The sequence below is a fragment of the Ochlerotatus camptorhynchus genome, unplaced genomic scaffold (genome assembly GCF_037179485.1).
Source record: "Ochlerotatus camptorhynchus isolate MF236.1 unplaced genomic scaffold, CSIRO-AGI_Acam_v1.1 ptg000330l, whole genome shotgun sequence".
Taxonomy (NCBI): Eukaryota; Metazoa; Arthropoda; class Insecta; order Diptera; family Culicidae; genus Ochlerotatus; species Ochlerotatus camptorhynchus.
The window spans coordinates 4,495,327-4,512,303 of NW_027040818.1; the positions used below are offsets into that span (position 1 = coordinate 4,495,327).

The 16,977-nt window shown below is 36.5% G+C and overlaps 2 protein-coding genes across 6 annotated transcripts in view; one reads left to right on the plus strand and one right to left on the minus strand.

The window, feature by feature from the left end:
• The window catches only part of foi (fear-of-intimacy), a 118,621-nt gene that overhangs the window by 59,212 nt on the left and 42,432 nt on the right, over positions 1–16,977 (plus strand). The window contains exon 1 of one of the 5 annotated variants that reach the window (XM_065230442.1): positions 9,370–9,387. The exons of the other annotated variants lie outside the window; for them this stretch is intronic. The gene's annotated coding sequence lies outside the window, so the exon portion shown is untranslated. Of the gene's footprint in view, positions 1–9,369; positions 9,388–16,977 lie in introns of those variants that run through there. 5 annotated transcript variants of the gene reach the window in all.
• Positions 1–16,977, minus strand: part of LOC135708470 (uncharacterized) — a 309,553-nt gene that overhangs the window by 15,901 nt on the left and 276,675 nt on the right. The gene's annotated exons all lie outside the window — the stretch shown is intronic.

Consider the following 16,977-nt stretch of genomic DNA (forward strand, 5'->3'; position numbering starts at 1 on the left):
CCTTGTTCGTGAACACTTCAGAACGAAAAGATCCAATCTTAACGCAAAGCGAACGGTTCGTAACGAGATGAAGGATCCAGACACTCCGAGTTTCTCAAGCTTGCTCAAGAGAATGTTGAGGTCTACTCGGTCAAATGCAGCCTTGAGATCAGTGTAAACAGCGTCGATTAGTTCGCCAGAGTCCATGGTCCGAACGCAGAGCGACACGAATTCGGTCAAATTGGTTGTAACTGACCGTTTTGGGTAGAATCCATGCCGAGCCGTGGAGATGTAATTTTTACAAGAGCTGATGAGCGCGAATACTTTCGAGCAGCACCATAGTGATGTGATGTCTCTGTAATTATGGACATTCCTTTTATCGCCTTTCTTGTGGACGAAAATTTCCACTCCTCAGGAAATTTACTCTCCTGTAGTGACAGATTAAATAACTTCACCAAGGGAGTGAGCAACGACTCCGAACACAGCTTCAGAACCGACGCAGGAATTCCGTCCGGCCCGGCAGCAAACGAGAGTTTCAACCTTTGAAGAGCTAGATTGACGGTATTGTCCACTGATGTGAAACGGACGGAGCTCAAATGCATCTGTTTGGAGTATCGCTTATACAATGAACGAACTCATGAAATGTTGAGCAAAAAGGTGGCATTTCTCCGGTTCAGATTTAGCGGTTTGCTCACCGAGATGAACTGACAATCAAGCATGGGAAAAATCGTTTCATTTTGCATTTACTACTCACTCACATGCATACAACATCAGAAACGAACAGTAGCTTGTGCGAGCCGCACTGATTTTGTTCGTATTCGCTTTACTTCTATTTTCTTCGATGAACGCAGAATTGAGCAAAACAGACAGCTGAGCGTAACATGAATTATTCTGAGTGTAGTAGTGTGTATGATTCCTCTCTTATTTTTTCCATGCTGAGCTTTTTACGATTGCATTCTGCTGAGTGAGCTGAATGAGAATCACTTTTTATTTTCTAGCTTTAAACATACATTGACACATTTAAATCACTATTATTATCCAGAAAACTGTTATACTGTAACACATAAAAATAAGCGTCACGCAAATAGCATAAAACTGCTGTGGCCAATTCAAATGATTTAAATCAGTGAGCCAAAAACTATCCGACTCGGCTATTTAAATCGTGAGCATTCGGATCCTACGCATTCAATCTGGTTCTCCCTCGGTAGAGAAAATTTTTCGGCTACCTTTCAGTTTATCCTTCTCACCTTCTATTGCTGTCAGTTCTGAGTCGACCTGCAGAGTCACTTTGTTGGAATAATTTACTCTCGTTCGGCAATCTGTTTGTAGGTGATGATGGCTATTTTGATTCTGTGGTGCTCGCGCGAGCGAATGAATTTTCCCATGCTTACTGACAATGGCAAACCGACTTCGTTCTTTTTAGAGTTTACAAACGACCATAATCGCTTTGGATTTCTGCGAAGAGATGATTGCGTACGGAAGACATATCTTCGATACAGGAATCTGTTGCATTTCCTAAAGTCGTTACTTGTGCGGTTGAACTCCTGCTTCGTAATATACGAACGATTTTGGCAGTATCTTCGTAGCGATTTAGCCCTATACCGTTTCATTCGACGCAAGTGACCGTTACACTACTGTGGCTTTGCAATAGGGGGAAATAGGTACAAATTCAGTCATGATATCACAAATCATTTGACTGAAATATTTAACGGAATCGTCAACACATCAAGCTAATTCTCCAGTCGATACCGTAAATAGCAGCACTAATCGCAACATAGTCGGCTCGCCGGAAATCCAGTGTACGATTATTTTCAGAACATTCATCAAAAACGATTGGCGCTGGGAGGTTCATCAGGACGTCTAAAGCAGGGTGGTCTACATCAAGAAAGATCACAGGTTCTAGGCTTCCGAAATGGTGCATGCCAGAGTTGCAGCTTCGTTAGACAGAACAAGGACTAGAAAGCGAGCGTTCCTATTCAATACACCAGCGAAACCGTCGATAAGCGTTGAACTAGCAGCCGATAGAACCAATTGAGGCTCAACCTGGAAAGGATACCTAAAGCATTGGTTGACAATTTTCATATGCTTAAATGTCTCAAGTGCAGTTACGTCAATAGATTGAACCTCCAAGTTTAACGAAATTTATCCATGATCCCTCTGCAGTTGGCCTATTCTTATTTTGGAATAAAACTCTACAGTGTTTTAAGTATCGATCTGCAGTTTTCGATAAACTTGTCCCTTATGGTTCGACCAACTAACTAAACTTCATACATGGATAATATTGAACAATGTTTTATCGGCTTCTAATGCAATTTTCTTATGGTTTCACAATAAGCATATCTATTGAAAAACTATTGAAAACAAGTGCTTAGTTCTTCTTTCAAAATCAATAAACTTAGTTTGAACAAATTTTGCCCGATTTGGAGTTGTTGGTCTTGGAAAAACTGCTAATTTTGGGTCAAAACCATAAATACCTCATACAATATAAAAGAAAGAATCATACTTCCAAAGTCATAATGGCGTATCTTTATGATACAAAATAATTTGTGCAATACGTTGATGACGGGAAACTGATACCCGATTGTTATTGAGAAAACATTGGTTTTCATAAGTCACGATAGAGCATTTCCAGCCCAAAACGCAAACCGGTTGGACATGAGTGTTTCCGATTTGAATGAAACATTACTCATAAGTTTATTTTTTTTTCAAAAAATCATAACACGTAAACTATTGATTTGATGAATATGATTATTCTTCTATCATATATAGACGTTGGGCTTAAGTGTTGGTGAGATTGTACTAGTAGATCTCTATGGGATGAGCTCCTTAGGCACAATATAGAGAATTTATCTAATGTAATATTAGTTTACCTGCTAATGTAATATTAGTTTACCTGCTTATATTTTTTGCCTCTGTTATGATATACACAATTCTACACAGGTACCTATACAACTAATAGAGGACTGAAAAAAGGCACGTTAGGGGGTTTGTTGATTATTTGGGTATATTGGAGAGTATTTACTTATAAACTTGTTTCTCTTCCGCTGCATCTAAATAGAAACGGGTAAGTATGACAGTTACCGTATCTGAGAATGATTTTTTTTAATTTAAAATCATGTTGCTGGACATCACGACTAACATTTGAAAATGGTATAAAATGAGGAAATTATTATTACTATTATTATTAATTCGCATTAACTTGAGAACGACTGGACTAAGGAAAAAAGTTACTATGTGCAAATTGATTGGAAATTAGGCGCAAGACTCAAATAAATTATTATTTTACTAAAAAATATGCAATTTCATAAACTTTAAAAACTAACAAAAAAATTAAAAAAATATAAATTTTTTTAAACTAATTTACCAGCCTAAGCTCTTCACTAAATTTTATAACATTTCTTCAGCTTTCTTGATAAGATCACCTGGCATGGCTTTTTTAGATCTTTTGAGCCTTAGAGCACTTCTTTCCGCTTCTAGTTGCACATGTTCATGCAAGGGCAGCAGATTGAGGATTGCTTCTAATGCTTTTGATGGGGTGCTACGCACCGCACCCGTTATTGCAATGCATACTAGGCGTTGAAGTTTTGCTAGTTTAGTTTCCTCTGTGCAGTAGCCTCTTTTGATTTTAGCCACACTAACGAAGCATATGCTGCTTTCAAACGGATTATTGATGTGTAAATCAACATTGTCATTTTTGGTTTCAAACCTCACTTTCTTCCAATAGTTTTGTAGCATGTCCACAGGGCAGTGGTTGCTTTGTTAATCACAGAATCAAGCTGAGCATTCCAACTCAACTTGGCGTCCAAAATAACTCCTAGGTATTTGACCTGTTCACTAAGATGGATCTGCTCTCCTCCAAGATTGAATTCTTTTAGGATAATCTTCCTCTTTCTAGTAAAGGGGATGATTACGACTTAGCTTCCAGGCTTCTTAGAAGATCATCTACAACTAAAGACCACAGCAGTGGTGGGAGAACCGCTCCTTGAGGACAACCTTTCGTTGTCTTTAATGTTATAGATGAGCTACCCAGCCCAGAACTGATTTCCCTTTTTGCAAGCATAGTCTGAATCCAGTTGACGATGCGCCTATCGAAGTTCCTTGCCTTCATGGCGTAAACCATAGAGGAATAGGATGCGTTATCAAAAGCTCCTTCAATATCCAAGAAAGAGCAGAGTGCAATTCCTTTAACTGAAAGAGATTTTTAAATTTTTGTTACTAAGGTATGGGGAGCAGTAGCTGTTGACTTTCCGGATTGATACGCAAACTGAAAATTAGATATTGGATGCGTGAACATGTAAGTTGAATTGATGAAATCATTCAACACTTTTTCCATAGTCTTTAACAAAATTGAAGAAAGACTGATAGGCCTGAATGATTTTGGATGCGTTTTGTCGCGCCTCCCATTTTTTGGCATGAATATAACTCTTACCAATCTCCATTTTGATAGAATATAATTTAACCTTATACTTGCCTTAAGGTTCAATTTACTTTAGTGCGATTTTGGAAAATTTCAAAAGCAGTTTTTTTTCCGACGCATTATTTCAGATTGCAAACAGCGATTCCTTTTGATATTTTACACAAAATGACGCGAGCTTTTTGCAATCTAAAATAAAGCGTCGAAAAAAACTGTTTTTGGATTTTTTAAAAATGCATCAAAGTAAATTGAACCTTAAAAATCTAAGTTGGAGCCGGAATTAGCACTGCTTCACCTTTCTGAAGAAGGGTTGAAAAGATCTCACCGCATTTTCTACTCTGGCCTCGGTGAAGATTTCATCAGCTATATGTGTGGTGTCTCCTGTTCTTTGAGACTCCGAAGAGGTCTCCGTAGAACATCTTTCATCAACAAAATGAGCCGATGCCTCACACAAGACTGATCCTGGAAAATGTGTTTCCATCATTAGATCTAAAGGTTCAGAAGGATATTTGGTGAAATCTCCATCAAGACATTTAAGATTACCTAGTTCTGTCATATGATCTTTCGAAAGAGATTTTTGTAACCTTTCCACTTCCGGAGTACTGTTTATGCTTTCACACATTCGAATCCAAGACCGCCTCTTAGATTTCCTTATTTCGTTATTATATTCAGATAGAGATTTCTTGTCCTGTGTCCAATCAGAAGTGATTTTCACCTTGAACATCTTACGAGAAGTCTTCCGAAGGCGTTCCAAATTAGAATTCCACCACGGTACATTCCTGCTAGAGGAGGACCGCTTGATAGGACAACTACTGTTGAAAGAACTGATAATCCTTTCGTTTACCATTTTTGGAAAATTATTTCAACTGTTGAATCGATTCAATTTTAATATCATTTGTAAATATGTCAGAATTCAAGCACTGTGCATAATGATCCCAGTTTGTTTTCCTAGGATCCCTAAATGCAGAAGGTGGCAAATCACCTCCCCCCATTCAATCATAATACCTACAACTTCTTTTCAGATCTCATTTTGATCAGATCAATATTTTTCATGTTATGATTTTTTGATATTATTGATATTGATATTTTTAATGTTATGATTGTTTTTTTAATACGCCATTTTTAAAAGTTATTGTGTAGAGAAAAAAATCATATTTAAATGAAAAATGCAATCATTGATAGCAGCGAACATGTGAGCAATGTTTCATTCAAATCGGAAGGGGTCGAGACAAAATTGACATATTTTTTTAGCTTTTTGGGCAGTAAATGCTTCATACAGAAAACCTTACATATCTCAAAAACTGTAACAGATAGAGAGTTGATATGTTCTAAAAAATACTTCTTTAATACTATCTAAAATATTGTCTATCATTTGCTATCTCGACTTTCAAAAAACATGTTTTTCCATCTCCCTACTAGGTGGATTAATCATGAAAAAGTTAAGTTCAAAGAATGAGCTAATCAAAAACACAAACTTCTCCAAAGACACTGTACGCCTAAAATAATCCGTTTCGCGTAATTAATAAAACGCACGTTTTAGTGTTTCTAAACCACTCTCAGGAGCCTTGCGAAATTGATTAAAGAGTCCTCTAGATCGCATAAGACACATTCAACGTGACGTTTTTGTGAAAAATATTCTCAAAGATTCATGTCATGAATTTGTATTTCCCTCCGCACACAGAGATATTGCAGTATTTTCAAAGGCCTAATGACCTATTCAGCCTAATGGCCACCACACGTTAGAGATCTAATTAAGAACCAAATTTACTATTTTGATGTTGAAATTCTGAGTGATCTTTGACTTCATTTTGGTTGAGTTAACGGTTATTAACACATCAAAAATGAGTACCATAAAACGGAATATTTTTCATAATGCGGGTAACTTTAATAGTAGAATTTAATGATTAAATTTACTCTCTGCACTAAGTCCAAATTGGCAACATTGGTTCGATTTTCTAGCTGTTTTTCCCTGTTGGGTATTTTGATCACTGCGACCAGTATTGTGATATATTGCCCGTTTAAATATTGCTTTTTCAGCATGTCGAATCACCATTTTATGAAGCGCGACCGACATAGACTGACCGAAAGCATTTTCCCAGTCAGGTATTACATTTCGAATGAATTTCACTACTTGGCTGGGAACTGAATTCCAAATATCAAAGGGTTCTGTCAGCCCCTTATACAGAAAAATACGCCTCTTATTGAAGATTGCTGTACAAGAGCATAGCAGGTGTTCAGAGTCTTCTTTTTCTATGCCACATAATCGACACATGTCCTCTTGAAGTTTTCCTATTAGCTTCAAGTTATATTTACATGGACAGTGTCCTGTTATTAAACCATACTGTACATACTGAGATCTTTCTTTGATAGTTCAAGAATTTTGCTAGTTATTGAAATGCTCGGATTAATAAACCGTTTCGACTGCCTAGAAATGAGAGTGTTGTTCCAATTGGTCTCCGCTTTAATTTTTTCTCATTTCTTGAACTCCATTCAAGTAGAAACTCCACAGAATGGTTCTGGTCCTATAAATTGTTTAGATGATCCAAGCCTAGCTAGTGTGTCGGTTTTCTCATTCCTTTGAATTCCGCAGTGACCAGGAACCCAAAATAGGTTCACTTGGTTTTGGCAGGCCAATTTTTGGAGTTACATTGCACATTCCCATACAAGTTTAGAATAAAATGTTGCTGATTTCAAAGCATTTAGTGCTGCTTGGCTATCAGACATAATGCAGATATTCGAATGTCTATAATTTCTACGCAAGCAAATTTTAGAACATTCAAGAATTGCTTGTACTTCTGCTTGGAACACGGTAGGCCAGTAGCCCATAGATATTGAGATATTTATTCCTGGACCTGTTACCCCTGCTCCTACACGATTATCCAATCTAGAGCTGTCTGTATAAAAGACAATTGATCCTGGACGAATGTTTGGTCCTCCATTGTCCCACAAATCGCGATCCGCATCTGCTACACTGTAAAGACGATCGAAGTGATATTTTTTCTTCATCCAATCTTCATTATGTATCACAAGAGAATCAATAATGAACATTTTTAGGATGCTCATATGTCCTCTAAGATCACCTTCAATGAAGTTCTGTGACCGTCGGATCCTTAATGCACTCCTTACGGCTTCCAATTGAATAAATTGATGCAACGGAAGCAGATAAAGTGGAGCATCTAGTGCCATACTTGGTGTGCTGCTCATTGCACCAGTTATTGAGAGAGTGGCTAATCTTTACAACCTCCGCAGCTTCGTCTGAGCTGATTTTTCATTGGTTTTAGGCCACCAAACTAAATCCAGTGGATCATTTTAGGTTTAAGCCCCCATTTCCTACCAAAAGTTTTTTTTTACTTATCCAAAGAGCATTTGTTGCTTTACTGATGACTTGCTCTAGATGCGAATTCCAATTTAGTTTGTTGTCAAGAGTAACTCACAGATACTTGACTGTTTTTGAAAGTTCTAAAATTATTCCTTTCAGTTTAATATTATTTAAGGACATTTTTTTTTCTTCGTGTGAATGGTACAACAGTTGCTTTAGATGGATTAATATTCAATCTTTCGCTAGTGCACCACGATGAAACATAATTTAAAGCAATTTGCATTCTACTTGAAATGACATAGTCATATTTTCCACGCACTAATATGACTATATCATCTGCGAAGCCAATAATCTCGAAGCACTGTGCTTTTAAGTTTTTGAGAAGGTCATCAACTATTAAAGACCACAGTAGAGGTGAAAGAACACCTCCTTGAGGACACCCTTCTACAGCTCTCACTGTTATGGATGAGCTTCCAAGTTTTGCTGAGATTTCTCTTTTGCTAAGCATTTCGTTGATCCAATTAACTATGCTTTTATCGAACTCATGTTTCATCATAGCGTTTTGTAGCTTAGGGTATTGCCTTTGATATCGTGTGGAGTTTTTATATAGGGGAAATGTATGTAATGTCGGCCTAAGTGTCCCTAATTTGGGCCCATACATAAATTCAGCAATCGACTAAATTTTCAATAGCAACCAAAAATATCCATTTGTACCGTCCCAATGACGCGTTCATCTATATACAATTGATAAATAGCACATTTTTAGCGATGGGCCCAATCTTAGATCCATAGGCCAACATTAGAGCCATTTCCCCTAGTATGTTTTTCATATTTTCCAAATGATTATATACTTCAAAATTAATTGAGATTCACGTATGTTTTTCTACATTCATCGAATATTATCAAAGTAACTCCAAAATAAAATTGGTCATAACAAATTACTAACAAATTGACTTTAGGGTTCTCAGTACTTGTTTTCAAAAATATATTTGAAAAAAAAATAATAGTTGCAAAAATATATATAGAATTTGCTTCAAAAGACCTTCGTAGTTACCCCGTTCTACCTCACATAATTTTACACTATTGAATCAAACGGAAAACTAATCCTGCTTTCTATGAAATCATTTTGTTAACTGATTTTGCATTCATAATATTTAATTGAATATGGGACTGGCGTAAATGGTTTGCATTCATGCTTCTCACACTGAAAGACTTGTGTTCAAATATCATCCCGAACAAGTCACGACTGACATAAAATATGTAAAACAAAACAAATAAACAATAATCGTTAGTTCAACGACAGAAGAGATGAATTAAGTGTACAACACGACATTAACACCAAAAATTTAAGATAAGTTGCTTTAATTAAAAAAAAAACTCTTGACTTCTTAATGAAAGCTTAAAATGTAATCAGACTTATGTTGCGACAATTGAAATCAAGTTAATTTTTATTATGATATGAAAAACAAACTTTAATTTCAATTTACTTTCATTTGGTTAACCGACTTTGCTCGGGAAGTGTATCTGTCAAAGATAAGGAATGCACTGCAGTTGGAAACAACAGAAATTTGCTAATCACTCTTCTTTTCTCTTTATTTCTCTCGACAGGTACTAGCAGACCCATTATCTGTATGATTTGTATACACACGCCATTGAAGGAATTTAACAGAACTAGGTAAATCAAATGTTACAATGTATCATAATAATAATAATAATGATAATGAACTAATTCGAGCTTTTCGCTTCTGTATCTGTGCAAACCATTTAAGCGTAACTACAACTATGAAAAATTCCCCTCCTATTAGATTGCCTTCCCGAAAAACAAACCGGCGTCGGCATAGATTGATTAAATTTTCCACCTCCATTCATGAGTCGAGTTTTCCAATTACTAACTACGTCAGTTCCCATATCCAACACCCACTACTGAACCGATAATGCCTGGGTACACTATGGCACAAAGCGTTACACCACCACCGAGTACAAATTACCCGAACGGTCGTTGTTGTTGAGTCTTCGATTAAACAAATCCCAACTAGCGATATACGCCGCCCGTCCCTGCTACTGATTGTGTTTCCATTCATCGTCATACAATAAACAAATGACCTTGCTCTACCGCTAACCCGCATGGGGAAACAGGGAGTCATGAGTCCCGTTTGAGTTTCTAATTTTCGGCTTCTGTGGATTGATGTATGGCCAGAGTAAGGTGTAATATAATATCGCGATGAATCAAGCGAAAGCGCTGACTGACACACAATCGACCAGAGCTTATCAGCTTATTCTAGCCGCAGCCTATGACTTGTGCATGTAATCTAATGTTGTTTGTTGAATGAGTGTCAGCAAGTTTCGTCACTGCTCAGCAATTACGACTCACGCGAATGGTTTGGCGGCGCCTAGGCAAACCGTTCGTTGGACTGTCCTCATGTGTTCATCATGGTTTTGTGATAACGGCTAGTGATGGTTCATCACCTACCTGCCTGTACTAATTTTAGGGTATGCGTTGCCACATTGCTATGTTTGTCCACACAAAGCCACGCATTGAACATGACGTGAGTGGAAGGTATTTAACTAACGAACCGGTGGTATGGTTGCTGCAGTTGTGTTAGTGAGTGCGGTTGTGGTCGGTTCGTTTATCGGAGCTTTTCGAGTGCACAGTTGGTATCGGTGAGTTATTGGTATAAGTGAATCGCGTTATTTAAGCTGAAAGGAAGGTGTTGGGTGAATTCTGCCAGGTAAGGTTGGGTGAATTGAATGCTTGGTAATAATACTGAGCATTTCCACACCTAGTGACAAATCTATCAGAGACAACCTTCTTCGATTTCCATGGAACTTTGGATAATTATTGAATTGTTGCAATAATTTTAATTTTCGCTAGAATTTGTCCATTTTCTAGCAAAAAAAAACATTCTTGGTTATATTGCTAAAATCATCTCGGTACTGGTTTTTCTTATGGTATGACACTACAGGGTGCGTGACGAATTTTTGCAGTAAATTTCAAATAGTAATTTCTCATGCTTGTGGATCATGATTTAGATATATTTGGCAGCACTGGATAGCTTATACTGTTAGGTGTAAGATGTAAACAAACAGTGTTGAGTAAACACAAAGATGTCGAAACAAGAGAGCAATCGGTCAGCCGTTGTCGCTTTGTTACGCGCCGGCGTAAGCGTAAAAGAAATAGTTCGGTCGGTAAATGTGTCTGAAATAAAGGTAACAGCCGATGATGGATGGTGGATGAAGAAGGTTGCTGCTGGCCGTCATTTCATCTTCCAACAAGACGGAGCACCTGCTCATACTGAGCTAATAAAACACAGAAATGGCTTGCGGAAAATATTTCGGAATTTTGGGAGTTGAAATTTGGCCCCCAAGCAGTACCGATATCAATCCGATGGATTATTTTGTATGGAGCTTCGTCGAACGGGATACTTATAGAACCCCTCACACCACACATAAGTTGCTAAAAGCTAAAATCAAGGCAGTGATGACATCTATGGATCGAAACATTGTAAAACGTGCATGCGGCAGTTTCCGGAAGCGTCTAACTGCAGTCGTCGAAAGAAAAGACGATTTTTTTTTCGAATAAAATTAGTTACAACTTCCATATGTTGCGAAAGAAAATAAATCACAAACCATTCATTGCTAGAATAACTAACTGGTGTTATTTTTCTCAAATATGTAATTTACTGCAAAAATTCGTCACGCATCCTGTATGTCATGTTTATGATTTATCATTCTAGATCCATTCGCATGGTCATAACATATTCTAAGTCTTCTAAATCGTTCCAAGTGCTCAGATCGTATGATCTACTTGATCAACCAGGGCTTGCACAATATTCTTAGCATCAGTTCGTCAAACCGTCCTGGAGTTTAGATGTATTAGATCAACCAAGAATGGAAAAAAAATCCTAGCACCGAAAAATGTCCAAGTAGAGTCATTGAGTCAGATGTTTTAGGTTCTCCAAATTGTCCTGGAGTTCACAGCAAATGATCTACAAGTTCAACTACGACTGAGACAATAGCATCGACATAATAGCATCGAGACATGTCCAACAGATTAATAGAGTCTATACGTATCATTTACGATCCATTTCCATGTATATAAGATGTGGTAGGTTTTCCAAAACGTTTCGAAGTTCAGATCAAATGATCTTCTAAATCATCCACGACTGAAGCAACGCCGTAAGCAACGTAACATATCCAAACAGATTCATAAAGTCTACGTACATAATTTACATATTTTTTCATATGTATGAGATGTTCAATATTCTTCAAATCGTCGTGGAGTTCAGATCGTTCGATTAAATACTTCAACCACAACTGAGATAATGTCCCTAGCAGCTAAATACATCCAAGCAGATTTATGGACGCATCTGTTACCAACAATTGCTATGTATGTTAGATGTTCTAGGACCTGCAAATCATACAGGAGGAGTTTAGGTCAAATGATCTACTAGACCATCGACTGAGACAATGTACTTAGGAACGAAACATATGCAAACAATTTCATGAAGTCGAAGCACATCTCTTATGAGGGATTTTGGTGTATTTAAGATGTTCTAGGTTCGGCAAATCTCCCTGGACATCATATCAAGGGATCATCTAGTTCAACCAGAACTTTCACGACAGCCTCAGCAGCAATTATCTACGCAAATTTATAGAGTTTATGTGCATCGTTTAGGTTCCACTTTCGTGGATAAAATATGTTATAAGTTCTCTAAATTATCTATGAATTATTATCATTTGATTTAGTAGCTAAACAAACTTTTTTTTGTCAGTCTATATTGTATAATTTAAATGATCGAATATCGAATGTCTCAAAATCGATCGTACACCCTAGAGGACAATTTTTTTAAACATGGTGTATATATGGGTCATTCCTGCTTAAGGGGGTATTCCCAATCTTTTGCCTTTTTTCGGCCTGTTTTTCAATTAATTTTTTTCAAGGAAAATGAATAGTAATGCGCCTAACTCTTTGGGATTCTTGTTTATTGAACATTAAAGTTTACAAATAAATTTTTTTCGGCCTAAAAAAAAACATTATTGACGTCACAAAATGGCGGCAAACAGACCCCTGTTCGCCGCAAACGCCTGGACGGGCGAAGACTTTTCTCTGGAACGGCTTCATCTGAAACAAATTTCGTGATGAAATTAATAATCTGCATAAGATTCTCTGGAGCTTCTCCCGTTGGCAGCAAAAAATCTTGCAAATTAACAAAATGTCGGCCATATGAAAAAACAGGCGATTTTTAGCCCGCTTTTTTGCAGCTTTAAGGTGCTTCAAACAATGTTAAATGTTAATATTTTTGGCTGAAAGTTCCAAAGAATTTAATACGGAACAAAATGCGCAAAGATTCAAGTCAATATCTCTTATAGTTTCTGAGAAAAATCTTCGCCCGATAAAAAAAATGTGGTTTCGAGAAAAACGCGTTTAAAGTTTTGACTTTAGTTAAAACCATTTGGGGGTTCTTACCATTAGTCAGCTATGCCTGGACACCGAATTCGCTGATCGGAAAACGGCTTGGGGGGATGAAAGTATATAGTCTAAAGTACAAAAAAACGTGAAAAAAAATTGATTTTTTGAAAAAAAGATCGGGAATACCCCCTTAAGTGGGTACAGAATTTTAAAAAGTTGTGATCGATGTAACCGATTTGACCCAAACTTGGCCAAAACGCTTGTTTGGCATTCTAAACAAACGCCTTTTTTATTTTACTCTAAAGTGCCTACATCCTTCTGGGCTACAACCCTGGATTTTCGAAAAATTTACTGTCAGAAGAGATTACTCCACAACCAAATAAGCTATTCGTGATCGTAGAATGTCGAGAAAAGTAAAAAATAAAGAAAATATTCAATAACATTGATTTTCCACCAGAAAAGCTCAAAACTACCACTCACTCATTTGCTCATATCTCAAAAACTATTTGTCCAAACCATATGCCCTTGAAAACACATCTAGTAGGAGAGTTTTCCAAAGTGTGGCGATAATTTGAGCCCAAAATATTAAGAAATAAAAATCCTGCCCATGGGAAAATAGGCCATTTTTTATAATTTGGATACCTGCCGGTAATCAGTCTGTTTACTGTAGTTACTATAACAAAAACAAAATGTGGGTACATGATGAGCATGTATGAGTATCTATATTAAAATACTTTCAAATTGGCGTTCTGAGATCACGAATAGCTTATTTGGTTGTGGAGTAATCTCTTTTGAAAGATGAAATTTTCAAAAATCGCGAAAATTCAGGGTTGTAGCCGAGAGGGCCAAAATAAGCGTTTTGGCTAAGTTTGGCTCAAATCGGTGACATCGACCACAGGTGGTGTACCCACTTGATCTGGAATTTATATTTATATTTATATATTTATATTTATATATTTATATTTATATATTTATATTTATATATTTATATTTATATATTTATATTTATATATTTATATTTATATATTTATATTTACTTAATCGTGGCTGGTGGTTGAACAGATTTTTATAGATTTATTGATATAGTTTTGGTCTTAATTGGAGTCTAGTGGACGAATTTTAGTCAAATTAGTGGCACATGAGTGATCTTTATTGCAACTAATAATGAAGTTATGTTCATTTTGTTTCAAAAAATAAGCTTAAAAAAACGGTATTTTTCTTCAATTGCTCTAACTTTTTGTTAAGTCAACCACATATGATAAATTCTGAGCCAATAATTGATAAATGTATGCTGAGTCAACTGCCAAAATTTCAGAGACGTATCTTTTCAACTTGTGCTTTTAGAGCAGTTTTTCTAAAATTTATATACAACTGTATATTAATTTTGAGATACACTGTACGTAATTTGGAAGTCGTTTGGTCTGAAATTTAGGACGATTTGGAAAACCTAAAGCATCTAATTAGTAGGTGGTACGAACTCAAAACTATTAAGAGCAAGACGGATATCTTTTACTGGACAGATAGTAAGTAGAAAATAATTACTATCTTCCACATAAAGACATAAAGATTTTGTTAAAATTTCACAGATTTCGGTAAACTAATCTTAGTGTGTAGAATACACCCATTCAGTGTTACTGGCAAATGTAATTTTTGTAAATACATGATGAAATTGCTGTCCAAAGCGTCTGTTGAAATAAAATGAAGATATAACATGGTGAACTCACCATCGTTGTCACATCCGTAGCTGATTAATAGGAAGGAATTAAGTTGTGTTTTATCACTTTTTTTTTGAGAACCTAACATCTAATATAGGGGAAATGGATGTAATGTCGGCCTAAATGTCCCTAATTTAGGCCCATACATAAATTCAGCAATCGACTAAATTTTCAATAGCATTCAAAAATATCCATTAGTACTGTCCCAATGACGTGTTCATCTAGATAACATTGATAAATAGCAGATTTTTAGCGATGGGCCCAATCTTAGATCCATAGGCCAACATTAGAGCCATTTCCCCTACATAAAAATGGATTGTGAATTTTGCGCGTTAACTCTATGAATCTGCTGAGTCATGTTCCGTTGTTGAGATCATTGTACCAATCGTGGTTGATGTAGTAGATCATTTTATCTGAACCCCAGCACGGTTTGGACAATCTAGAAGATCTATCATACATACAAATGGATTGTAAATGATATGCCTAAACTATATGAACCTATTTGGACATGTTTCGTTGCTAAAGACCAGTCGTGGTCGATCTAGTAGATCGTGTGATCTGAACTTTCGGACGAGTTGGAGAATCTAGATCAACTTATGTACATGAAAAAGAATCGTTGATGATGCACATGGGCTGTATGAGTCTGATTGGACATATTTTATTGCTAGGGACATCGTGCAAACCCTGGTTGATCCAGTAGATTTAATAATCTGAACTCCAAGACGATTTGGAGACCCTAGACCAGTATATTATAGGTTAAGGAAACGAATGCTTCATTAATAATTCAACCTTAATGAACGTGGCAAGGCATGCACCGTTACTAATGGTATCGTTCCTGTGCAGGTTCAAGTCCATGTTCTCAAACATAAAATCTTCATAAGGATTTGAATATCCAGGCCATCAACTTTGGCTACAAACTTGCACTTTCATATTTTTACTGTAATGTTAACATCTGAAAATACAACTTTGCCCAGGAAAGTATGGGTCTAACTATCACTTGTGATTCTATACAGCAAATCATAGGAGGTGGGCAGACCCATCCGGGGCTGTGCTATTTCGCCGAATTGGTCATTTCGCCGAATTTTAATCATGAATCAAACTGAAAGAACTGGTCATGTTTAAAAGAAAGAATCATTCCTTTAAATAAAAAAATATTGATTATTTTGAAAATAAATAGATTTTTTTATCAGTACAACTCGAAAGAACTGGTCATATTTAAAAGAAGAAAACATTTCTAAAAATGTAATAGAGGAAATGACTCTAATGTTGGCCTATGGATCTAAGATTGGGCCCATCGCTAAGAATCTGCTATTAATCAATTTTATCTAGATGAACGCGTCATTAGGACGGTACTAATGGATATTTTTGGTCGCTGCTGAATTTATGTATGGGCACAAATTGAGCGCATTTATATCCATTTCCCGTACATTGATTGTTTAAAAATTTCCGAAATCAGTACAGCTCGGAAGAACTGCACATGTTTAAAAGAAGAAAGCGTGCCTATAAATCAAAAATAACTATAATTTGAATTTTTTTGAAATCAGTAAAACTCAAAAGAACTGCTCATGTTCAAAAGAAGGAAGCATTACATTGTAATAGCTCGCCAGGTTGAAAAAATCATACCTTCTTAATCTTTTTTCGAGACTGATTTCAAAATTTACTGAGCTTTGAGAAAAGTTCAAAATCGTTGAAAATAGGTTGCTCTTCGGCAAAATTACCCATTCGGCTAAATGACCTTCGGTGAAATGACCCATTCGGTGAAATGAACTCCGGCAAAATGTCCCGCCCCCGACCCATCCGTTCTGAAAAGGTTAAATCACACAGATTATGAAACTAGAGGTCCCAAACTATGATCGCTACGTCATTTCTGGACGATCCCTATGACAGGGCTGGTACCAGGTCACTTTTTAGTGACTAGATCACTTTTTTCTTGTCAGTCACTAGAGTCAAAAAGTCACTAAATTTATTAAAATTAACTCACTAAAGTCACTTTTTTACGACCAATGTTGAGAGTAAATAATTGCCTTTAAATAATCACATCAATTTACAGCTTGATTAGGTAACAAATTGGTGTTGGAAAGATTAATTAAAAATGAGCGTGCGAAGTCTGACACGACGAGTTGCGACAGGAACGTTAATT